At 38.8% G+C, this 27,111-nt stretch overlaps 1 pseudogene; it reads right to left on the reverse strand.

The window, feature by feature from the left end:
• Positions 1-26,829, reverse strand: part of LOC122107261 — a 434,407-nt pseudogene extending 407,578 nt beyond the window's left edge.
• Between the last annotated feature and the right edge of the window lie 282 nt (positions 26,830-27,111).

Below are 27,111 nucleotides of genomic sequence, written 5' to 3' on the forward strand. Positions count from 1 at the left end.
TGTAGAAACTTCACAAAGCTCACAGCCCCAAAACAGGAACTCATGACACAAACCCAACTGTAATATTCTTCACTACGCTAACTGGTGTTGCAGAGTCAGTCCATTCTGAGAATGATCCTGAAGCAAATCTAAAGTCCATGTGAAGTAATTCTACAACCTGCATGAATGCTTGCACTAGAGACAGCATGTCAGCATGGAACAGAATCCAGCCCTCCCTCTTTATTTTTCTTTTGAGTCATACTGTGGTTTGAGCTCAGCATTTCATCCTTGCTAGCAGGTGTTCTACCGCTTGAGCCACATCCCTAGTTCTTTTGCTTAATAATTATTTCAGGTAGGATGGCATGCTGCCACGCCTCCTCCTCCTCTCCAACCCAGGCCAGGCTGGATCGTGATCCTTCCCCCTCTATTTCTCACGCAACTGTATTTTTTTGAACTTTTGTCATAAATGGAATTGTTGCTAATGTTTTGTCTGGGCTAGCTTGGAACCACTCGCCCCATCACTGCTACCAGAGTAGCTGGGATTACAGGAGTGAGCCATTTACCTGGCTCCTCTGCTTCCTCCTGCACTTCGGTTCTCTCATTTCATTTCTCCCTAGAGCCACTATTTACCAATCTTTTCCTGTCTCCCTTCTTCCTCATTTGGTAGCTTTTCTTAGTTTTCTGTTTTTTTTTTTATTTTTTAAACAGCTAAAATCCATTAGAGATATTTCCTTTCATTAATAAGCCAACTCAACATTATATCACTTTCAAATCGGAAGACTCATGTGTATTCAGCTTCTTTAGCAGCTACGTCTTCACCCGTTGTTTTTCTGTTTTCCCATCATGGCACCAGAACACTATTTGGGTGAACTTAGCGTAGACTCTCAGCAAGATGACAGCAGGTGGAGACAGAACGAACTGCTGCAATGTTCCAGGAAAAACACATCGTTTTTAGTAGAAACAGGGCAAGAACCTAGTTTCTGAGCCCGTGTAACTAGAACCCCTAAACCCACATACTCTCTCAAAGCAACTGGTTGGCTCTCCTCCCCAAACTCTGTCTGTAAGAGGAGATACCAGCCTGGTGCCAGTAGTTTATCCCTGTAATCCTAGCTGCTCAGGGGGCTGGAATCTGAAAATCTAGGTTTTAAGTAAGCATGGGCAGAAAAGTGTCTGAGACTTCATCATCCCCAATTAACTGACAAAAAGTCAGACTGGACACATGGTTCATGTGGTAGACCACCACCATGAGCAAGAAAGACCAGTGGGAGCAAGAACTTGAGGTCAAGCCCCAAGACTTCAAAAAAGAGGGAGAGTGATACCATCTTGTTACTCCACCCATTCTGTATGTATTTTCTAATTATCTGATGGTACTAATGTTTGAAATCAGGGTCTCTTGCTTTCTTGCTCATGGCTGGCACTCTATCACTTGGGTCACCTCTCCAACTTTGGATTTTGCTGACTTGTTGGAAATAGAATTGTGGGATCTTTTCTACCTGGGCTGTGGATTTGAACTGTGATCTTCAAGATCTCAGCCTGCCAGGGAGCTAGGATTACAAATATAAGCCACTAATGTCCAGTTTGCATTTATTTTGCTGTCTCCTTCATTAACTCTGATTGTAGATGTTTCTAGAGTGTTCTTACAATGGAACATTTATTAAAGTTTGTTTCTTAATGCCTCCTAAACCTTAATAAATTTGCACCCCAGCATTTAATGTCCAAAGTCCCTATTCCTCATCCCTTATTTAGTATAACCCAGATCATACCAAAAATTAAGAGAATTATTCTCTGCACTAGACTAGCATTCATTATGTTGAAATATGAAGCTTCTACTCCTAGTTTCCTCACAATACTTACCACGAAGGGTTGTTCAAGCTTATCAGAGGCCTTTCTGCATTTTTAAAGAAATCATGTGATTTTTGCCCTTAATTCTACTCCTGTGATGTGTTACATTAACAAATTTGCTTATTATAAACCATCTCTGCCACCCTGAAATGAGAACAACTTTCCCACCATTTTAATATGTTGTTCACTAAGAAACTTTGTGTCTATGTTCACCATGTAAGTTGGTTTGGTATTTTCATTTGCTATTGCCCTTGTGTTCTTTACAGATTATTCAATAAAGTCTATACTATGCCACAGTGCAGTAAAGCACATTGCTGTCCCTAAATATATAAAAGCAAGCTAATCTTTGGTGTCTAGATGACAACAGTTATTTTCATTCATTCCTGTCAAGAACTTGGAGTAGGGTTGATTTCACCTAGTTAATACTGAAATTTGTTGGGGATTCATAAAATTAATAACAATAGGCAGCAAGTACTGGGTATTTTCTCTCCACCAGGTAATTGAAGTGGATATTACCATCATCTCATTAAGTCCTTTGAGCAACGTGGATAGCACTGATACCCCAACCTTACAGATCAAAGAAAAACTGAAAGGAGTCAACATGCATGCCATCCCATGGAGTGATTTGGTGGATGAAGTTACAGATTATATCTTAAACTCATTCAAAAGCATGCATATCAGATACTCGTTATTGATCAGTACAGCTTATGTTGCTATGCTAGGATGCACAGATTTAAAATCCCTTCTGAGAAAAGGCTGGGTTTTAATGTGTCCATCTTCTTTCACCTTCTTGTGACTAGTTAAGTCCAAGTAGCCACATCGCACTTTCTCAGAGATGCTGCCTGGGCATAGATGCAGCCTTTGGGATCATAGTTGAGTCTATGCCCCGGTGTCTCCTTTGCATCAGCTTCTAACTCTTTGAACTATACCAAACAATTTACACAATTCTATGACAGTTGAATGTCTACTGGAAAAGCCTTCAAAAGAATACCTACTGGAAGCAGTTTATTCTCTATAAACATCAGTTTTCACATCTCGAAACCATCTCCTACATTCCTTTATCCCGAATAAAAATTGCCTGGAAAAATGTATATAGGACGTTTTAAGTGGTTCTTGTTGAGACTTGAAATGGGGCAGGGGGGGTGTTCATGGTTGTTTATAAACCTCTGCCATCAGAAATCTCATGGCGGCTGTGGCATCTCACACAAGCTCTCTCTTCCATTTTGATTAGGGGAAAAATGCAAACTACCCTCTTCTCGGCTCCACTTTCGCAAGGTTAGCCTGCACTTGGCGCCAGTAGCAATTTGAAAGCTAGTAGCTAGAAAATAATTTACTTCTTTGAGCCTCACTCTTCTGAGCCAGTACAAATTGAGCATCTTTTTTTTTTTTTTTTTGCACCAAAGACATTAAGGGAAAATTCCTTTTCAAGTGGTTATTCTTGAATTCATTTACTTTTGACACACAATGAAATCCCAATTCTCCTGCAGGCTGCATGCCTTTGTTTGCTATTTTGTACACTGTCTATCTCCCTGTATCTTGGAAGGAGCAGCTGCTGAAGTTCCAAGAACTTCATAGTCCTTCTTCAAGATAGACTATTACCACCCAAACTCCACTAGGTGATAATTTTTCAATCACCATTTTGCTTTTTCCTTTGTTAGGAAAGTAAAAAGTGACAGAAGAGCCTTACTTTTAAACTGATTTCATAGACCATTTTGAATCTTCTGTAAATACACTTTCAAGCAATAAAAAATAGTATAAATTATAAATAGGACTGAGATTTGCAATGCGATGAAACTATAAAAGTTCTCTGACACTATAGAGTATATCTATTGGCTACAAGTCATCTTAAAAGCTAGAGGCCAAGACTGGGTTGCTAGTTCACACTTGAAATCCCAGCTTCTCAAGCGTCAAGAGATCTGGAGAATCATAGGTTAGGGCCAGCCTAAGCTAAAAGTCAACAAGACCATATCTAAGTATGGTAGGGCCCATCTATAATTCCAGCCATAGGGAAGACAAAAACAATCTGAGGATCACTGTCTGATGCTAGTCTGGAAAGAAAGAAAGCACCAGGCCATTTTTGATAGACAAATAAAATAAAAAGAGCCAAGAAGCTGGGTCTATCATCGTAGCCACTCAAGAGGCTGAGATCTGAGGCTTGCTGTTCAAAGTCAACTTAGGCCAAAAAGTCCACGAGACTCTTCTCTCCAATTAACTACGCAAGAAAGGCTAGAAATGGACCTATATCTCAAGTGGAAGAGCACTTGCTTTGAAAAAGAAAGCTAAGGGACAGGACTCAAGCCCCAAGTTCAAGCCTCAGTATTCACACACACACACAAAGGGCCCAAGGGCATGGTTGAAATGGTGGATCACTTGCATTGTAATAGCCAGATCCTGAACTCAAATCCCTGTACTACCAGGAGAAAAATGAGGCACAACAGTGGTTCAAACCACATCTTGGAAAAGAAGGGGCAGAATAATGTTAAGGTCATGGACTCTTTGACTTGAGTTCCAGGTCACTTACACTGGATTTAGGCAATCTATTCTCTCATTCTTGGCCTCCATATCTTCCCATTACTAAACTGCATGATGGTAATAAAATACTATTTTTCTGTAGGTATTCTCAGGAGGGAGTACACTGATGGTTCCTTTAGTTGCTCCCATTTGAATTAGAAGAAAAATGTCCACAAATCTCTTCTAAAATACTTCCCATACAATGTGGCAATATATGTGCAGATGGCTGATAGACTTGAACTCAGAGGTGCAGATACACAGGTACAGAATCACCCTTTGCAATGGACTAGTCCCATTATAACCAATAGTGCCCTGTGCCTGCTAGCCACCCATTTCACTGCAGAAAACAAACCCATTTGGCATGATTAATCAATCAATCCTTTGCAGCCATGACCAGCCTGGAGGATTGCTTTGAAGAACATCAAACAAAACAGGCAGACTCCCTCCCCCAACCCCTCCACATACACAAGTCTTTGACTAACTTTAACCAACAATTCTCTGTCAGTTTTTATTTTTGCCAAGTATGTTGCTCTTTTTTGGTCAAATGTACAATTTTCATTTCGGGATTATATACATCATATTTTAGGACAAAAAATATAGCATGGTCAGGTTCTTCGACTACATCAAAAAATATTTACAAAACCTAAAATGCTTCACAAAATCTAAAGTGCTTTACAAACGTCTAAACTTGTGTCTTAGCACTTCACAAAATCATGTTCACATTTTAAACCTGGAAACTGTCAGAATCTACAATAACATATTTTGACTATATGGGTTTCACAAAATACTTCCATTGCAGGGCTGTGGCATGAATTTCAGTGGCTGACAGGAATAGGAACTCTTTTGTACCTAGGCCCCTTTCAGGCAAAGCCTCGAGAAGCAGCAAAACTGAAGATAACAGAAGCTACTTGAATGGCTAGGCAGAGATGCTTTGCAAAGTTTTGTGCCTGGAGATAATTGTCACGCACACTCAATTCATTCGGGTGTTGGGGTAAGGGAGTGGTGATTATCAAGCAGGAGCATCAGACAGACCGGTTCCCCGAGTCAAGCCTGCACAGGAAATGAAAATGTCTCTCCACATACCCACTCATGTGCCAGAAGACATAACAGGCAAGAAGCTCATGAGTCTTTGGAGCAAGAACATCAAAGGCAAATTTTATACTAAGAAGATTAGATAAGCAAGATTTGCTTCCCACTCGTTTCACGCTGAAATAAGCCAATGTGGAAAAAGAAGTGATTTTCCAATGTCCATTACAATTTCATCTAAGCACCAAGATCACCTCTGGAGAAATATCAAAGAAGCATAAGCCATAAATGCATCTTCTCTTTTTTTTTAACCCATAGTTTCACTGGAAAATCAGGGAAGAGGAACTAAGCAAGCATCTGACAATCCTATTGTCATGTATTCAAACATAAATACACATGGAATCTGCCTAATGGGGGAGGGGCCATCGAGAATTATTGTTGAGAAATCCACTAGGTCTCCATTTTTAAACTCAGTTATATGCTGCTTAAATGTTTATGAGCAAACGAAAGAACAGACTCATTTTTAAAGGCCTTTGCCTTAAAATTCCCTCTGACAAATGCTAGTGTGATTCCTTAGAAAGCCAAAAATCAAAGTTTAGCAAAATAAAACATCAGAAGTGGGTCCTGGAAAGCGATGGGGTAGAGTTTAGGGGAAATGGGTAGAGGAATGAAGAGGGGGGAGAGGGGGAAAATGCAGTCATGAATCCAATGTATATCCTATAAACTTATGAAAAGTGGGGGAAGAGGTGGGTAGGGAGAGAGACATGAAAATGCTGAAAGGGGCGATCAAGAAACACTGTATTCATAAATTGCCTTGCTAAATGGCAGCTCCTTTGTACAGCTACTTAAAGATAGTAATAAACATTAAAGAATAATAATCATAAACATTAAAGAATAAGAGTCTTCATTCGGTACAGAGTAACTTCTCAATTGCAGGAGATAAAAGGTGAGGAATCAGGCAAGCAGTTCAAACTCAGTGCCAGGAGAATGCTGGGAAGAGTCAGGAGGAGGCTGGGAAGTGCCAGGAAGATGCTGGGAGTTTGGCCCCAGCTAGGAAGCCCCAGAAGTGCTCCTCCACTCCCTAAGACCAGGCACGTGATGTTAGGAACGCCTGTCTGACTTTGTGAGGAAAAAAAAATTTTTTTAAGTTGCAGAGTAGACAAAGAAAGAAGACAACGAAATTGGAAGTCTTCTGATGGCAAATTATTAATGCCTTCTCTCTGAGAAATTGCAAGCCGGCAGAAAAAGGTCTAACCTGAAGAGGAAGATCAAAGACTCAAATAAAAGCTTTGATGCCCAAGTTGTTCAGTAGCTCCCAAAGCACTGCGAAGGCATGACCAAAGGAAGCTGGTGAGACTGTTAACACCAAACAAATTTGGGATGAATTTGGGTACTTAATCCCTGAGAGAATAAAGGAATGGGACTTTGTAGTGTGACTTGCTCCTGCAATTTAACAATGACATTTAATTTGAAGCAAATATTTGTATTTCTTTAGTCTCCACCCCCACCTCCTGTCTTGACCGCTGATATCTATCACCTCATCTGCTGATGGTGTGTGGTTATTATTTTATTTGGGTGAAAGTTTATTTCTCAAAAGAGTGTCACTGATCAGGCTGTATGGCATGATGTTCATCTCAGCCTAGCTGAGCTGGTCAGACAGACCTTGCAATATTTATTTCCTTGAGACAATGACCCCAACCACTGGCATAATGACTCTAAGGAAAGGGAAATACCTCATCAGCCTAACTAGAGTCTCAGATTTAAAGCTGCACAGTAGGTGGCAAACTAAATGAAATGTTCAGATTCATCCATTTGTTTCCAACTGCACAGAGACATTGAAAGCTATGTTTGTTTTAAGTCCCTAGTTGGGAAGTTGTGAGGGATGCACAGATCCAAAGAAGTTAAGTCTTAGTCCTGGCCTCGAAATTACCATTCAGAGATAGAGCTTTATAGACTTGGAAGTCCTCTTAGTCCTCTTTTTTATTCTTTCTCTTACTATTCATTCTAAATTTGCATCTCCTTTATGCAAATCCTGCTCTGTGATTGTACATCTTCCATAAAAGGAACTTTCTAGTCTCTAGGAAGAAAGTTCTTCCTTTTTTGTTTAAAAAATTATGGCAGATGGAGTAGTTATCAAAGTCTTGCCCAATAATAAATAAATAAACACACTGAAAAAAATAGACATATTAATTAACGGCTTTGAAATTAGATTTCATGTATTTTTCTATTTTCTCTGAACTTGGAAAACTGAGTGAGCAACTGCATAAATGGTCTCTATACATTCATAATATTAATAGCTATCCAAAGGTAGCCCAGCTGGGTCCCAGTGGCTCACACCAATAATTCTAGCTAGTCAGGAGGCTGGGACCTGAAGGATTATAGCTAATAGCTAGCCCTGGGCTAAAAAGTGTGGCATTCTACCTCCAAAATAACCAGCAAAAATCTGGGCTGATGGCATTGCTCAAATGCTAGAGCACTACTTGGACAAGCATAAGACCCTAAGTTCAAATCCAAGTACCATACAAAAAATATGTATTTAACAATATATAAAATAATATATAACATAAAGTAATATATAATAAAAATATATAAACTGTTCAAAAGACTAGAGAGCTATGCTTTGAACATATCATTCCAATGGCCAAATTTAATGAAACAATTCATTGTTCCTCCCTCCCTCCTCGCTCACTCATTTTACTAGAATCTGAACTCAAGGCCTTGCAGTGCTAGGCAGCTCCAAGAGCTTGACCACAGCAACCATAACTCCATTCTTTGGCTTCATTTTTCATATGGGCAGAAAATACAGTGGATTTCTCTCAAGTTTTTCTTTGGGTGGTATGGAATCATAATCCTCCAATCTCCACCACATAAATAGCTGAGATGCTAGGCCTATACAATCACCCCTTTTCCTTTCTTTCCCAATACATAAATGACTAAATCATGAAAATCTTCATTTATTGTTTCATGTTTATTAAACCATTAGGTATGATCACCATTTGGGGTTTTTTTGTCATTTATCTAATTTTTCTTCCTTTCATTTTTCTTGAAAAATAGTATAGTATTTTCCTGAACATATAAAATTTTAATCATGACTTGTCATGAAGAATATTTTTCAAGTGACATTCTTAGAACACATAAGTTTCCTATCTTTAATTGAGCCATCATCGCAAAGTGAAATTTCTAGATAAGAACAAAAGGCATAAAGAAGGAAGATTTTGAATTACATTTTTAAGATGTCTAGCATATTAATTATTAAATCTTTATATTATCACATTTAGTATTATTTTCATTTCCACCATTTCCTCCAGTGTAAGTCCCCATTTGATTAACTTCCTACTGAATTTAATTTCCATCTTTCTTACTCCTTTCCTTGTATAATTTTTTGCAACCAGGTTTCCTCTGTAGGTCTCTGTACCATTAATTTGTTTAGGTTAACAGTGAAGTTACCAACGAGTTTCTCTTTCAGGATTCTCTCTAAACCATAGCCAAGCATACGTTTAAATAATCAAGGTATTTGAGCTTTCTATTGTATATATTTGTTCCTAGGTAAGAATGAACTGTCACCTCTAATTTATCTAAGTATTTCCTTATTTCTATATGTGAGTAACCCAAGTATTTTAGTTGCATGCTTTTCTATTCTGTTTCCTCGCATAGGACTAAAGTAAGTGATACTCCTGTCTTTTGATATTCAAGGGAAATCAAGTATAGCACTACTCCATTGCCAGAACACCAAAACCCACCTGCTCATATCCCCTGACAGAGAGTGGCAAGAATTTGTATATCAACGATGTGCATCTTCCCATACACATTAAACAGTATCTAGATCATTTATAATACCTAATGTTCTATATGTGCTATGAAGTAGTTGCGTGACTGTATTGTCTAGGGAATATGGAAAGTAAGGAGTCTGACATTTTCAGAATATTTTGTCGAGTATTTTCAGTCTTTAATTGGCTGAATGCAAGAAACATGTAGATAAGAAAACCGACTGTGTCTTGCCACTGAATTCCAGAATGACAGAAAAAAGGAGCCCATGAGCTCGAGAGTCTTATTTTCCTCTTCAGGCATTCCTGACACGCTCTTCAGCCAGCTGTAATATATTCTTACTTAATTCACAGATTTATTTTGACCCTTCTCCAAGGTTAGATGTAATATAAGATCTCAACATTGCAGCAATTGCAGTATCCTAGAGAAGATTATTTGTGATAAATGAAAGCTAAGCAGGGGTCACTAGAACTCACAACAGAACAAAACATATCATCTTTCCTGTCAAAACGAAGGGAAAAAAATATCCCTTGGTTAAGTTACATAACTAAATCTCCAGTTGTTAAATATCCCTTAGCCTAGGATATTTTAAAAGTGTATTTAAACCATTACAATGACTTCAACAAATGTTCACTCAAAATGCAGGCAGTCTCTGAAAACTTCACATCTCGTGTATGCTTCATTCTCCTCCTCGCCCACATCCCCAGCCTGCAGCATTGTTCGGCTCTAGCAGATTATAATAATGTTATTTTTGTACTTGCCTTCTGTGTTTTGCCATCTGATTCAATCAATGGGTGTGTGAAGCCATTACTTTCAACCCACTGAGGCAGACAGGCAACCATTGTTCTTCACTGCTGTTGTAGAAAACAGCTCCATGGCAAGAGCTGAGCACCGCAAGTGGCCTCTCATCATCTCTGTGTTCCTCCGTCTCATAGAAGGCCCAAAGCCCTTCATCCTTAAAGAAGAAAACAAGAGAGAAGAGGCACCCCTCTTCTGCAAGTCCTGGGAAATTATAGGGAGAAGTTCCCACAAGACTACCCTCACTTCTGACACCAGCCATCCTGGTGTTCAACCGTTTGCTGTAAGGCCTCCTGGAAATCACAAACGGCCATTGTCTTACCATCCAATAAGGGGAAAAGCACAATGGATGGTATCTGGGGAAATACCAAAGTGCAGTTTTCATTGTCCTCCGCCTACTGGTGACAGAATGCGTCAATTTTCTGGCCCTAACATGTGATGGTGAACACAGACTTGCGAACCATTAGCTAACCTAAGCACTAGGACTGACAGTACTTGTTGAGATACCATCATGCAGGAGTGATTGGTTGTGACTGCCCATTGGTTGATTTCAGGATTTAACTCAGGCCCTCTGAAAGTCACCCAAAACCTTACTCAGTCCTACTGATTGTACAAGATCCCAAATTTAAGATCAGGTGAGTGTGCTCAGTTTCCTCTTTATGAATTCCACTTTATGAATTATGAATTGTTAGGCTATCAGGTGACATACATCTTTAGGGAAAAATTATTCCTTCAGAAATGACATTCCAAGGATTTAGAAAACATCCCAGAAGTTGAAGTCCAAGGGCAGAGCCCCAGGCAAAACTAATTTCTTTGCTACTTATCTTCAATTTAACTTAAAACTTAGCTTAGCATTCAGCTGTGTGGTACATATTCCCATTTTCACTATAATCATGGCATTGCCATTTTAAAGGGCAGGGTATTTCTTTATTTTTTGTGTGTGCCATACTGGGGCTTGAACTCAGGGCCTGGGTGCTATCCCTGGGCTTTTTTTTTTTCCTCAAAGCTAGTGTTTCACCACTTGACCACAGCTCTAGTTTTGGCAATTTTGGTGATTAATTGGAGATAAGAGTCTCACAGACTTTCCTGACCCGGCTGGCTTCGAACTATAATCCTCAGATCTCAGCCACTTGAGAGCTAAGATTACAGGCATAAGCCAACAGGGCCCACTGAATATTTCTTACTAAACCAGTTACAAAAGCTAGTTTGTGTGAGAGCATGGAGAGGTGAGGGAAAGACCCGAGTAGGTATGAAATACAGTGTGAAACCTGTTGAGAAACAGGACTTTAGAATTGTATTTTGTGTAACACAGCAGGAACACTTGAACCCACAGGCAACAACAAAGAAATAGCTACCCCCAACTTTCAGCACTGACCTGAGAGAGGACAGCCATAGCCAGTTCTGAACCTCAAACTGAAAACCACATGAAATGAAGCCTGCAGAGCACATTCCCCAAGAAAACTCAACCCCGCCCTTCCCAGCCAAATCCATCCACCCATCCACTGACTACCAAATCCCTTTCGCTACTTCATTTCATGACCTCTGAGGTCAAGTGGTAACTATGTTAGACCAAGAGGACATGTTAATTTTTCTGGCCGTAGGCGTGTTTTCTGAGAGATGCAATAGTTCAAGGTAAAAGAAGAGAAGGTAGGAATTATAAAAGCTTTAATAAAGAAAGATAAGGCAGGAATCCCAAAGCACACTCAGCCTCCTCAGGTGCATATTTTGTCCCAAGATAGGGAACTTAGGATGCACTGCAAGCTCTGTTGATCCCCACACACTCATGCTGTGCAGCAGGACCGTTCCGCATTGCAGGCAAACATCTGGGCTGCCTTTGTGGCCTAGTTAAGTACAAGTTGTGACTCTGGAACCTCAATGATATTTCTTGGGTCTCCCTCATATGGCGATGTGAGCTGAAATGGGTCGACATACTGGAAAGCACCTTGTTAAATGTGATTTTTTTCTACTATTATATAAATGTGTTATTACTGGTTAGGAAGATTGGAAAAGCAGCTATAGTTTTGTCTGTAAAATGTAAATTATATATTATGTTATATACATGTACAGAACCTTATATGTATGATATATAACATACCTATGTATGATATATATATACATATATATATTTAGGAAGGCTCCAGATAAATAGTAATGCTTCAAACTAGTACTATTTTAAGGACTTTCTAGTTATAGGAATTTGGTTGAGGGAGCAATGCCAAAATTTAAATTCGGGACCTTACACTTGCTTGGCTTGCTGGCTTGGTTGGTGCTCTACCATTTGGGCCACACTTCAAGGCCAGTTTTTTGCTAGTTATTCAAGAAATAGTGTCTTGTGGATTTTTCTACCTGAATTGGCCTTGATCTATATCTCCCAGAATCAGGTCGTACATAGCCTCTCCCAAGTTGCTAGGATTACAAGCAAGAGTCACCAGTGCCCATATAAATTTGAATACCCAAGAGTCTACATTCTGTATGGGCCACCATACATGTAACCCACTGAACGTTATGGAAAACCATACAAAGAATGAACATGATATGTAATTATATAACACAGCATTTCTCAAACACAGGTACACTCAGTAACTTCATTTCAGGTACTATTTCCTAAACTGCAACAGAAGCAGTGATCCCGAGAATAAACACTGGGAGACACGATAATTTAAACAGATGACTGATGTTAAAAGCGTACAATAATGCATCATGTCCTGCACAATCAGCACTTCATTTTGCTTGACTACTATGGGATCCAGAGATGCACCTGTGATGCGCCTAATCTACAAAGCTAAATCTGTAACTTCAATATCAGGAGTCTGTCAGGTCTTTTATAACTCATAAGAATGCAAGATTCCACGCTGGGCTATCTTCCATTTTCTTTTTCTTTTTTTTTTTTTTTTTTTTGTCGGTCATGGGGCTTGAACTCTCAGCCTGGGTGCTGTCCCTGAGCTCTTCAGCTCAAGGCAAGCACTCTACCACTTGAGCCATAGTGCCACTTCCATCTTTCCCATTTTCTACTGTCCCTCTCTCAGAAAATGCATGAGTAAATCACATTCAAACTATGCCATCCTCAGGTTCACTAGGTGCCTAGGTCCATCCTGTCTGAAGAATGCCACCAGCGTGGCCTGCCTCCAGGAACTTCCTTCTGTTTCCCATATCAGCATTCCAATGCCAGACACTCAAAAGCAGAGAATCTTGGATGAAAATTTATTTATTTTTTACTCAAGATAAAATGTTCTAATCAATTAGTGGATTTTGGAGAGACTGAGGAGAATGCTGGAAGGACTGATGCTGATCAAGATGTATTATACTCATAATTGGACATATTGAATTGAAATCCCTTTATACAACTACTTAAAATAATAAAAAGAAATAAAAATGCCTAATCAATTCAGAGGTTTAAATGACTAATTATCATATTTGTCATTTCTACCACTGACCAGCTTAAACTCCAATAGAGAGGAGGGGAAAGTTTCATTCCATTTAGCATTGTTACTAGCTAGAATTAGTGGCTTCAAAAAAAAATAAAACCTCAAGACTTTAAGTTGTTCATTCAAACCAGATAATGCTAATACCTTTCAAACACACTGTATCCAGAAACAAATAAGCTTGAATTAAAATCTCAGAACATACACACACATACTCCATACTTCAAGCTCAAATTACAAGGAAGAAGTCAGACTGGCTATCTAAAAAAATTAGTGTATGTAAAATATTCATCTGCGCAATGAACTATTCTCCTATTTCATTTCTACCAAGGATATCTTCTTTTATATCATGTATATCATGTTCTTTTTTTAAAAAAAAGACATTTAAACTCTAGTGAATAAACCAAATGGTATATTTCAAAAACTTACTTTGTACCCAAGAGACTAAAAGAAGGATATCTTCTTTTATATCATGTATATCATGTTCTTTTTTTTAAAAAAAAAAAAGACATTTAAACTCTAGTTAATAAACCAAATGGTATATTTCAAAAACTTACTTTGTACCCAAGAGACTAAAAGAAGTTTCATTTTTTAAAAAATCTTATTGGCTGTAAACAACAATATAGAAGAAATATTCCAAGATCTGACCAGTTTCATTTCCTTTGGCATTTTAATGTCTTTGCCTTAAATTGTAGCTTCATCAATGATATACACATTTATATACAAAATATGACATCTTACAATCTTCAATGGCATTACATGTCCAAAGAGTTGGAGCCAATTGTATTTACCATGGCAAGAATGCATACTACGATATTAACATTCAATCTTCTTTACCAAAACTCCCCACTGCAACCTGGCTTTTGTGTCACTCTGAAGGTGTGTCTTGGAATTCTACTCATCATATAAAAATCATTCTTTTCTTGTTTCCGTATTGAGAGTGTAGGTTTTTCAACAGCAGAACAACCTATGTATTTCAGACGTGCTAAGAAGTCACTGGAATATGTATGTGCAGTGAGTAAAACTGAAGGCAGCAATTTATCTCATGCTTTTATGATAATTTTGTTTCCTAGACACACACCAGGTTTAAACACTCAAAATAGCATGTAAATCTTTTTATAACTCTTTCAGGGAAATGATGCCATTAACATCTTTCACAAACACAGAAATTCTCCCAGGCAAATTATATCAACTGTGTATTTTTCTTGCACAAGCATATTCTTCCATTTTAAAGAACCACCACTGCACTGTGGATAAAAGATGAACTTGGGTATCAGCATTATTTCAGGAATATACTTCACACCTCTATACAGAGTACATTGCTGTGGCTTTGTGTCAGGTACCTCTCTTCATTGTGAGAAAATTAACTTAAAGAAGGAAAGATTTATTAACACATAGTTCCAGAGATTTCAGTCCATGGTTCATTGGCATCGCAAGTGCTGGTTCTTTGGTGAAATAGGTAAAGTAAAATTGCTCTCCTCATGGGATCCAGGAACCAGAAAGAGATAGGTGTTCGAGGGACAAGATACAGCCTTCAAAAGCATTTCCACAGTATCCAACTTCCTCCAACAACTTCTTCCTCCCTCCTCCACCTCCTCCAGCTCATTGAGCTATGAACTCATCAATGCCACACTTTCATGTCCCAACCACTTTTCCATAATACTACCAGCTACCACCAACCCAGCAGCTCAAAAAACAAGACATGTGAGCTTTGGGGAATATGGTTTGTTTCCTACAAAATTCACATGGAAGTGTAATTCTTACTATGAGATACTATAAGGTAGGAACTGCTGGGACTTTGGACTGATGGATGTATTGGCCTATTCATGTAAGTACTACATGAATAGACCTGATGGATTAATGGCTCATCTCAAGATTGAGTCAACCAGGTAGGTTTGGTCTCTCACATGTTTATCTATGGTGATGTGGTACCCTGTGCCCCACCAGATTCTGTCAGCAAAAAGTTCATCATCAAGTATGGCTCCTCCACCTTGGACTAGAACTATGAGCCAAAATAACCTTCTCTTTATTATTTATCCAGTCTCTCATAGTGTAGTCTTAGCAACAGAAAGTGGGCTAAGACATGTATCATCCATAAATGAGGATTGTTTAAACCTAACAGAATTATTGTGAATTCTAAATAAGCCAACATGTGTAAAGCACTTTAGGATGGCTCCTGGTGTATAGAAAGCTTGATCTGCAAGTCAGCTGTAATTGCTGTTATTATCCACTGCCACATGTTCTAGTGCATCATGAATTACACCATGCAAAATCAAATAACCCTGGATAGTCCTGAGTCACTCCCTTCTAACACTGTCGTATTTGAAAATAGCAAGTGCTTTTCATGCAATCTCTTGCAACAGCTTCTAGGACTGCTAACAATTGTCATGCAATGCATACCTTAGTAGATATATTAGCAACCACACTTCTAAAGCTTCTGTTTTCAATCCATGTCAGGATATCTGTCTTTGTGTCCATCCATTCTTCAATCATCTTTTCCCCATTCCTCTCCTTATGACCATAGATTTTGTCAAAATATATAAAGCAGAATGTAGTTACCTTAATATGGAATTTCTAGGAATTTGCTGAAGGCTTGGGGCTCAGATAAAATGCACCTTTGAATGACGAAGTAACACTAAATATTTAACTAGTATATACTGTGGATGCATGCTAAGATCTCATATCAACTGGCCTCCACTATAACCTGCATTCCATTGTATAATATCTCCTGGCAATGCTCACTTAGGTTTGAAGATTATTAAGTGTCCTCAATTAATTATTTTTGCATTTTTCCAATTTAAGTTGGTTGCTTTCTCACACTCATTTCGTAATTCAATTAAAATAAGCCATCAAGTTTTCTTAGCATAATTTGCTCTTTATAAACCCCCTGCCATTTTCTCCTTGTTTTCATTGTTGCAACAGGCCAACTGCTGAAATAAAACAGTAGATAAATACTAAATGTTTTCATACTTTCCAATCGTGGTTTGCCAGTGTTGCTGGAACAAAGTACCACAAACTGAGTGACATAAAAGGAACAAAAATGTGTCATCTCCCAGTTTTGCTAAGTAGAGCTCAGAGACCTAGATGTCAGCACAGTTGGTCCCTTCTGAATGAAAATCCTTCCATGCTTGTCACCTTGCTCCTGCTGCTTTACCTCCAACCTCGGGTCTCCTTTGGTTTGTTGATGCATCGTTCTCCCTGTACATTGGCCTCTGTTTTCAAATTTTCCCTTGTCATAAGGACATCCAGTCTTAGTAGATTCAGGGTACACCTGATTTCAGTATGAAATTACATTTCTTAACTAATTACATTTGCACTAACTCTATATCCAAATAACATCATTTCCTCAGGTACTTGGAGTATGGACATCAAAATATTAATTTGGGAATGGAGACACACAATCCAACCTATAATACTTTTCAAACAAAAATAACTTTATGAAAACATCAAGACAACAAAAATCCTGTGGCCCAGATGCTTATCTAAACAGCAAAGAAGAATCATACAGGGGCTGGGAAGGTGGCTCAGTAGTAGAGCGCTTGCCTTGCATGCCTGAGGCCCTGGGTTCGATTCCTCAGCACCACATAAGCAAAAAGAAAAAAGCCAGAAGTGGCGCTGTGGCTCAAGTGGTAGAGCGCTAGCCTTGAGCTGAAGAGCTGAGGGACAGTGCCCAGGCCCAGAGTTCAGGCCCCACAACCGGACCCCCAAAAAAAAGAATCATACAGCCATTTGATTCCTTGGCAGGAGGAACCTACCCAAGAGTTGAAATCTTACCTGTGACCCAACATCACACTCAACAGTCCAACAAACATGGAAATATAAACAGGAATCAGGAGCCTTTCCTCTCACTTTGAGCTCTCCTCCATGATGCTTGGAGAATTTCTCAGCCAACTGAAGTTTTCCAGATGATTCATGTATTATCTCACAGAACTCTCACAAACAACAAAATGGCATCTGTATTGGGTTTGAGGTGAAGCTTACAGACTCTGAAGCTTAAGTTATATATATGTATAAGAGTATGGGTACAGATGGGCATGTAATATGGGTAGGTAAAAAAGGAAATAACACACACATATGTACATCCATGCTCCCCTGGTCTCTAAACTGTTGGTTCTAGAAGGCATTTGTATGGCTCAGTTGGGTATAAAAGTTGGGCAAGCACAAGTACACATATCTGAGTCTTAAAAGGATTAATGATTTCCTGCACATAAAATGTTGAACATAGTGTCTGGTATATAATAGGTGTTTCAATAAAGCTTTCTGTGTGTGTGTATGTGTGCCAGTCCTAGTACTTGAATTCAGATCCTTGGCACTGTCCCTAGGCTTCGTTGCTCAAGGCTAGAGTTCTACCACTTGAGCCATGGCTCCATTGTCAGCTACTTTTGGTGGTTAATTGTAGATAGGAGTCCCATGGACTTTCCTTCCAGGTCTGGCTTTGAACCACAATCCTCAGCCTCCTGAGTAGCTAGAATTACAAGCATGAGCCACAAGCACCTGGATAGTTCTTTTTTGTTTTTTGTTTTTATGTTAACATTAAGGCTAGCAAAGCACTCTGAAATAAGGATATTTGTGGATTCTTCCATGAAAGTGAGAAGTAGAGTATGGAATGGGGCTGTTATTAAGTGCTCAGGAAGAGCAACTACAGGATTGTCTGTTCAGAGAACTAAGTGAATGAGTGGACAGGCCATAGAATCCTATCACTCATGACTACCTTTACTCAGGGGCCCACAAACAGCTGTTTTGGCTACATACATACATACACACACACACACACACACACATACACACACACACAAGAACTGCTGCCCACCTAATTTTTATAAATCACATATCATTAATGAATCTAGATTCATTTGTATCTCTATTGCAAAAAAGAGAACAACAAATTTTCATTTTTATAACAGTTGTCTTTCCTTGTATTAATTTTTTTAACAACTTAAAAGTTACACTATTCTCTCTACCAAACTTCATATTATTGTTTCTGTTGATCTTAAGTACTAGTGGTGTTTTTATGGGGGGGGGAGTTTGTCAGTTGTGGGGCTTGAACTCTGGGCCTGGGCGCTGTCCTTGAGCTGCAAATGCTCTACCACTTGACCTAAAGCACCACTTCCAGTTTTCTGGTGGTTTACTGGAGATAAAAGTCTCATGGACTTTCCTGCCCAGGCTGGTTTTTAGCCGTGATCCTCAGATCTCAGCCTCCTGAGTAGCTAGGATTACAGGCGTGAGCCACCAGCACCAGGAAAATTAGTGGTATTCCAAGATTCACCTTTCAAAGGGGCATTGCAATGACCCACTTCTTCTAACCCAGTCCCCCTTTCCGTAGTCCTGCCCACTTCTGGTTACTACTCTGTGCTTCTGGGGCTGCCACGAGATGAAGAGCTTTCATCCACAGGCCCTTCTTCTATCATGTCCTGCCTTGCTTCAGAAACCCATACAAATCTTTGTTCCTAGTAAAAAAAAATAATGTTTTAAAGGAAAGCTTTCCTCAGCTCGTGGTATGTGAAAGGCGGACCTTCACATGTTTCTTTAAACACAGAATTCTTCTCCATGACACCAACTGTAAGCTGTGCTGTAATCATTTATTTCCTGGCTTCTATTTCCCACCACACTAAGAAGAACCTATTTGTTTTAGTATCTTGAGGGTCTATCACACAACCTGATATATAAATATTTACTAACTAGAAGACTGACTTAAATGAAGGAATATAGAAATATGAGAAAGAAGCAGCCCTCAGAAACTTAACAATCAATCATTAGGCACAGTATCATTTAATTTGACTTCTGACTAAAGAAAAAGAAGACAGAGTATGTGATGAGAGGAAAAGGTGTGATTTTGTCTGTGGTATTAATCAGTTAATGAAACTCCAAGTTTTTCTTTCTGAATTCATAAAATTTAAAAAAAAGAGAGAAAAATTTCTTACTAGCTATCTAGCCTGATTTGCATGTGTTCAAATCTTCAAAGTATTCCTTTTGATTCTTTTAATCAATAGCTATTTTAGAAAAAAGCTCTTCATTACTTCCTAATTGTCCAGATTCATTTTCTTCATTTTTCCTTATTAGAGTCAGATTTTTCAAATGAGTTAAGTAGATCAGCAATTTCAGAATCATTATTGACTTTAAGCATTTTCTTCAGCTATTCACATGTCCCTGTTCTCTCTAAGACTATAGTCTTTTCTCCCTTTTTAAAAGGCCATCTGCTTTCAGAAGTTCTCTTTTCCATACATCTCAAAGTCAATTTTATCCTATCTGTGCAATACATGTGTAGAGGAATTCTAATCGTATATACTTTATCCTGGATTTGGAATAAAGATGAAATGATTTCCTATTATGATAACATATCAAAACCATATATATAGCTAGGTACTGGTGGCTCTCACATGTAATCCTAGCTACTCAGGAGGCTGACATCCAGAGGATCAGAGTTCAAAGTCAGATGAGGCAGAAAAGTCTATAAAATTATATTTCCAAAGTAGCCAGCAAAAAAGCAGGATGGGAGGCATGGCTTAAAGAAAGAAACACCAGTCTAGCAAGCAAGCTGAGCAAGCATAAGGCCCTGACTTCAAACCCCTAATATAAGTAAATAAATACAACTCACAAAGATTTTAATTCCTTTTAATCAAATAAATTGAAGAGTTATTACTACCATATAAAAAATCCTTACAAATAATTTAAAGATATTTTGATAATTAAGAATATAAAAATTAAAAATAACCTGCTGGTGGCTCTTGCCTATAGTCCTAGCTCCTGTAGAGGCTGAGCTCTGAGAACTAAGGCTTGAAAATAGCCCAGACAGAAACATCTGTGAGGTCTTTCTCCAGTTAATCAGAGAAAAGACAGAAGTAGAGGTGTGGTTCAAGTGGTAGAGTACTGACTGTGAGCAATAAAGCCAAGAAAAATGTAAGGCCCCGAGTTCAAGCCCCAGAACAAGTGCTTTCATGCATGTGTATGTGCACAAACATGCACATACTCACACATACACACACACACACACACACTCACACACACACACACACACACACACACACACACAGAAGGGGAGGGAATGGGAGGGGAGCGGAAGGGAAGGGAAGGGAAGGGAAGGGAAAAAATTTAAAAACATATACATTGGCTGCAACAATCCCATGGCTGGGAATATGACTCGGAAAACTGCAAACATCCTATTGTTCATTGGTAAATGATGAGATGAGAAACAGTAGTACCCTGAGATCCTAAGGTATTAGGCAGCTGCTTATAGAAAGCTACAGTAGACAAGAGAAAGATTTGAAATTTCCTTAACTTTTTATAGTTTGGTATTATTTATGTATTTTGGAACACAGCATTAAAATTGTTTTTTATTGGGAAACACATGTATATAATATATATTATATATGGAACAAAAAGACAAAAATAGGGGAATAGTATCAAAATAGGATCAATCAGGTCAAGGATTACATGTTCACAAATCAGAACAAAACTCCAGTGACAAGGTAAATAGCAGCTCAAAGGCTGTATTGTTAGATTGTAGACAATCTGCTTAGTAGGTTATGTACTCTCTCAACTATACTCTTGAAAGATCAGCTTTTGCTGAAATCATATTAATTTCTTTGGTGTAGAAAGTTGCTAAGAATTAGAATGGGCTGGAAAGGTGGCTTAATGGTAGAGTACTTGCCTTGCATGCATGAGGACCTGGGTTTGATTCCTCAGCACCACATAAGCAAAAAGAAAAAAACCGGAAGTGGCGCTGTGGCTCAAGTGGTAGAGCGCTAGCCTTGAGCTGAAGAGCTGAGGGACAGCGCCCAGGCCCAGAGTTCAGCCCCCATGATCAGACCCCCCTCCCACCAAAAAAAAAAGAATTAGAATAATCAAAATAGCCAAGCACTGATGTAGAAAAGGAAGGATAAATTACCCTAGGTAGCACTCCTTAACACTACCATTGCATATGTCTTCCTAATTACCTTTCTCTTCCTGGCTGGGATATGTTGCAAGATTTACCAAAACAAATGCATTTGTAAAGTGGTCATTAATTTTTGTAATTCTTGATGAAACAATGACACCTGTAATTGTACATCACAATTACTGATCAAGATAAGAAAACAAGCATTGCACATGTATATGAAATAATTTGTCTAGAGGCAAATAATTTATCATGGATCAATGTGTGGTTTCCATGACAGCTTTAAAATCATAGGAAAAAATGAAGATATATCTTGGAGCTCAAAATACCTACTGATCTATTTCAAAAGCAGTGTTCCATAGTCAAATAATGAATTGGGATTATAAGTCTGCTTATATTTTAATTTGCAATCTGAGTTTAGAAAGGTATAAGACAAGCAACTCAGGAAAGAGCATCTGGGGTTAACTGATAATAAGAATTACTCTGAAGTGGTCCACAGAAAAGATGAGCCTAAATTTTCTTTCAAGGACACTGACAAAGGCCTGGGAAATGAATACAAGAAAAAAAATGAGCCACAGGAGACAATGAATGCAATATTTTCATGAACTTTGTGCATATATATCTCCAACTCCAGTAAGCTAGGTTTCACTTGCTTTTCCTTGTTCTGAAAGACACATTCTCTGGAGGAGAATCAGAAGATTAAGCCAAAAGCAATCCTTTGGAAATAACCCCTCTCATAGTGGATTCAGGAAAGCTTAAGGCAATGGCCATTCCAAATACTTCCCACATCGAAAACATCTTAAATGCACCTGTCTGACATTGACAGTTGAAAACCAGGTTGCCACGTGTTGTGACTTTGAGAAACATTTAAGATATGATACTTTTGTGGGTTTACTTCAATAAACAGCATGAAACCATCATCAGCAAACACCACAATTCATGTTAATGCATTTTGCTTATTCACAAAGCACAGAGACTTCCTAGGAGAATAATGTACCAGCGATTTCAATCCATGGCCCACTAAGAGATTTCACATCTAGGGTCAGATTGGCGTTTTCTTATTCCGCTGTTCTTTCCTTTACCACTATTTGGCACTTACTGTTACCCTTTGAATTCTTAGGTTCAATAATTAAAACTAAACTACAAAGCCCGTTTCGTGATGCTTGTTACTTGGTAGGTTGTAGATTTCTGCTTAGTGGCTCGTTTTAAATGATCGGCAATCCCCAGAGAGCTAACCCTACCATTTGTCTGCATCAACAAAATGGTCTGGTCCCTCAGAGCAGAGCAGACAGCGCCAAATGATAATGAAAGGATCCTACTGAAGAACTCACCCTATTGACAGGCGGGCCCATGAAATCCCTCTGAACAGCGGCACTGCTGGCCCTCACCAGCTGAGCACTTCTTTCCATTGAAACGACTCCCCACCACAGGGGTAGCTGAAAGGAGGGTGGGAGAATGGCATTGAGGGGAGGGAAAGAAGAAAAATCAATGTAGGCATCATGTTGCTAATTTAACAGTCATGGAGACATTTCTACAAGCCTCTCCAGAGCAAGGTTCAAGAGCAATGCTGTTACAAATTAAGGCCTTGCTCTCTGAATTCTCTTAGAATTCATTCATATCACCAGGAAGCTTACACAATTACCCCATCTCAGGCCCATCCCAGGCCTGTTGAATCCAAATCTAAAACATGGCTAAGGGTAAGATACCAGGTTTGCCTCTACATTCAAATCTGAGAGGGACTGGTCTAGATAAGTTGCATAAATAAGACGACCGAACCAATCTAGAATGAATACACATTAATACTTAACCAGAGGCAAAGTACTGTGACAGATCTTGCACAGGTAAAGCATATAACAAATTCAGCCCACAATTGTGATATCCCAGGAGTTGTGATGGCATTGTGTCCAGATCTTAACACTCATCTTAAACCAGACAGGTGAGGTGTCCAAGAACTTCTTGTAAAGACACAACGACCCTGGATGTACCAGTCAACACTCTGCCTGCTTGACAGAAGTCTGCAGCAACTTTACTAAGGTATTTCCAGAGCAAAAAGCACATTGGGGGAGGATGTAGGATGCTGGCCCAACTCCTTATGGTGCACAGCAGCAGGAGAGATAAATTGTGCTCCAGTGCTGTGCTGATTGCAACACATCAAAGGGTTTTAAGTGACTTGGAAACAACCGTGAGCACATAATGTAGGCAAAGGAGTTGCTAAACAGAGCCATTTCTCCTTCTGTGAATGAACTGTCTATAAAGCCACTAACTCTGCTACCTGGGTGCTGTCAAATGTTCTCCTGAGGTTCTGAAATGCCCTCAACCAGAGGTTTACAAAAGGACTGCATGCTTCATCTTAAAAAGTAAACTGCCTCTAGAGTTGTGCAATTAATCATGATAAGTACACCTTGAGAAATCCCATTTAGATTTAGTACAGTGATTTCCCCCTGGACTTTTGAATCAACTGCGGATTACAAATTTGATGATATGGGAAAGAAGCAAACAGAAAAGAGAGATGGACGCCAGGGTATAACCTGTCTGGCTTTAAATCAACTGTCTTTTTAAATCAAGAGACAGAATATAAAGCAGCCCTTCCACGGGTCCTAAGCTGTGACCCATCATTAGAAACACTCTGCGGAAGGCTTTTTGTGCATTTTTCCACAGGTCATGTGTGAATATTTAGTCCAAGGCAATGCTCTGAATGCGAAAACCTGGCAGGCATAATACGCAGGAATCCCCACACCAAGCAAAACCATTGCTTCTAGTGAGAGAGTCTGAAGGGAAGAATAACAACTTACAGTGCAGACAGCCACATTCATCATCCCACCGGCTCCAGCCAGGACAGCACCTGTAGACCGTCTGCAGCTGTATGCTGTGCACCTGTCTGTATGTGGTGTAGTACCAAGTCCTGAGAAACACAGGGATCTGAATCAGGAAAGGGTAACATTCCTCTTACGGCAGTTCTTCTCATTGCTTCTAAAAACATAGTACTGTCTGAAGGGTCACTCAGGAGATCAAGAAAGAAAGACAAAATGGAGACAAGGCTATCCTAAAGGGCAGCAAGTGTCACTGATGTGAAAGGCTCCTCATAGACTGTCTCCACCCCAGCTTACAATCTTAACCAGTGTGCTGTCATTCTGAAAGGGGCCAACAGTTTTTTCTTGGAGGTGGAATACAAAATTACCAGGTTCTAAAAATGACATATAGCCTGATAAGTACACAGTACATAAACAGATCAACATATGTGTGCCATGCCAAAATTTCACAGTGAAGAGAAGTTGTTCAGGAAATTAAAGACCAAAAGAAAAAAAAAAAAAGTTACCAAATATTGGCTTTCCACATCAGTGCCATTTTTATCCTTTTTCCCAGAAGTGCTAAAACATTCTCTTCTATTTGTATATCTCTCTTCATATCCCAGCCAATCCCATCAATTCAATTTTCATTTCCCCTCTGTGTGTATGTATATTGTTCTTTCTCATCTTTTAGAAACAAGAGCTCCAGCTGGGTGCTGGTGGCTCACACCTGTAATCCTAGTTACTCAGGAGGCTGAGAACGGAGGATCAAGGTTCAAAGCTAGACCAGTCAGGTAAAATCCATGAGATTCTTATCTCCAACTAAACACCAAAACACCAGAAATGAGGCTGTGGTTCAAGTGGTAGAGCACCAGCTTTGAGTGAAAAAGCTAAAGGACAGTGCCCAGGCCCTGAATTCAAGCCCCAGTACTGCCACAAAACAAAAACAAAAACAAAGAACAAAACAACACTACCACCACTGACAACAACAACAATAAAAAGGCAGAGCTTTTTAGCACATCACTGCTTAAAACTTTTAATTATTCGCCATCTTGTAATATAGCCGAATGTTTTTCATGTGTATCTCTCCAATTGGGACACAAATGTAAGTTTGTATGCTTTCATATGAACAGAAAGTCTATAAGTTTGACAAAGATTCTAAGCATGTTTCAAACTGGCTGTCACTACAAGCAGGTGTTATGCACAAAATGCATTACTTAGTGTGACTAGTAAGCTCTTTTGGATAAAAAATACAAAACCTGTTTTACTTATTCATACTTGTTTTCTTCTCAATTTTGAATACCTATCATATCTTTCTTTCCTTGCTTCAGATTAATACTGACAATGATTAACTCCTGCAGGGGTTATACATAAATCTAAATTAAAAAATATTCAGAAACAAGTATCCTAATGAATAAATCACATACCCATAAGTATGGTTTTCATTCTGATTTCTTTTAAAATAAGCTTTCTTGCCATTGCATTATACCAATACATACTGAGAATACACTGCATACCAAGCATTGTACAAAATGTGTTAAATATGTTTTCAGCTTATCTCCATAATATCTATGTACGGAATTGTTTTTCCAACTTTATAGATAGACTGAGGCACAGAAAAAGGTAGAAATTGTGTCTAAGGCCACACAGCTATTAAGAACCAGAGAAAAAAAATTTCAGATTTAAATCTCATTTAAGTACCCTGAATTTAGACCAAGAATCTGAAGGATAACTTCCCCTCCCCCATATACACACAACCACACAGAAAGTATGTATGTATCTATATAAATATCTGAAATTATAAATTCAGTCTGGCAATGTTTCATCTAGTTCTCTTTAGTGACTGTTATATACAAAAGCAAACAGTTATTTATAAACATTCCAATGTTTCCATCAGCCGTAATACTTATTAACAAGAAATCCTTCATTAACTTAAAAGAACACTTTGTTCTAAGGTTAGGGGTGCCCTGAATTTAGATCTATTTGATTCCTTTAAATAACACTCAACCCATCAGCAACTATCTGTATCAAGAGGTTCTTAGATGTTTTGTCAAACTATTTTAAAACTTTGAAAAAAGGAAAAAGCCTGGACCCGCAGAAAGCATTGTGGACACTTGCTTTTCTGCTCTCTTCCCAGCCTGCTGAGTTAATCCTAATTCAAAGGCCATAATAAAGTTAAAGCAGCTCTAGGTTTCAAAGTGTAACAACGGGGCCAAAGGTAGGTCAGGCATTAGTTCACAACTGTAGATACCCCGGATCTAAGACCTGCTAAATTTAGCACACCAACACAATATTCCTTGTTTCTGTCCATGTTCTGATCTTGAGCTTACAATGCTATCTCATGCCAGCAGGTAAAATTAGTGGCATCTTACCCATAATACTCCCACATACGTGAGAACTATAAGTCACCCCAGACCCCATCCCTGAAGGGAAAAGCATCATCCTGAATCATCCCAGGGGGGCAGGCTGTATCCCCTTTATTTGTGATGTAAGAATTCTTTCCTAAAATGCATTAGGTAACATATTTTAGGAGCAGGGAGGCTTCTGATTTTGATTTTTAATAACCTAAAGGCAGAAAGCATCGTTACCTCCTTTCGTAGCCAGCACACCAGCTGGGGCACCGGCAACCTGGTTTCCAGCATTTGACGATGTGTGTAAAGGCTTACACGCATGGGTGTGCAAGTCGCACTACTGTCAGCTCTTGTTCTTCGCAAACATTTGGCCTAGAAAATAAAAAAAAGAGCAGTGGTGTCATAGATATATGTCTGTTTTCTATAAAAATATGAATGATTTATTTCTTCATTTTCTACAAAATGTTTGCAATCATGACTACTACAGAATGTGAAAGAGAAGAATGCAAGTAATACTTGTAGACATTCTAGATGTAATACACGTATGGGTAGTTATTACATAAAAAATATTAAAAAATAAAATATTTTGTAACTATCAGCATCAGGAAGAGGAAAAATCAGAATAAAGACCAGGAAAATCTAAATCTAAATCAGATTTCCCACACGGTTAGAAAACAAGCTGCAAACTAAATTCTGAGTTCTTTGATAATTAAATTTCTTTTTGATCAGAATGTTGAAGGATGAAAGGGGTGACATTG

Source organism: Dipodomys spectabilis, unplaced genomic scaffold (genome assembly GCF_019054845.1).
Source record: "Dipodomys spectabilis isolate Male_0828 unplaced genomic scaffold, ASM1905484v1 ptg000050l, whole genome shotgun sequence".
NCBI lineage: Eukaryota > Metazoa > Chordata > Mammalia > Rodentia > Heteromyidae > Dipodomys > Dipodomys spectabilis.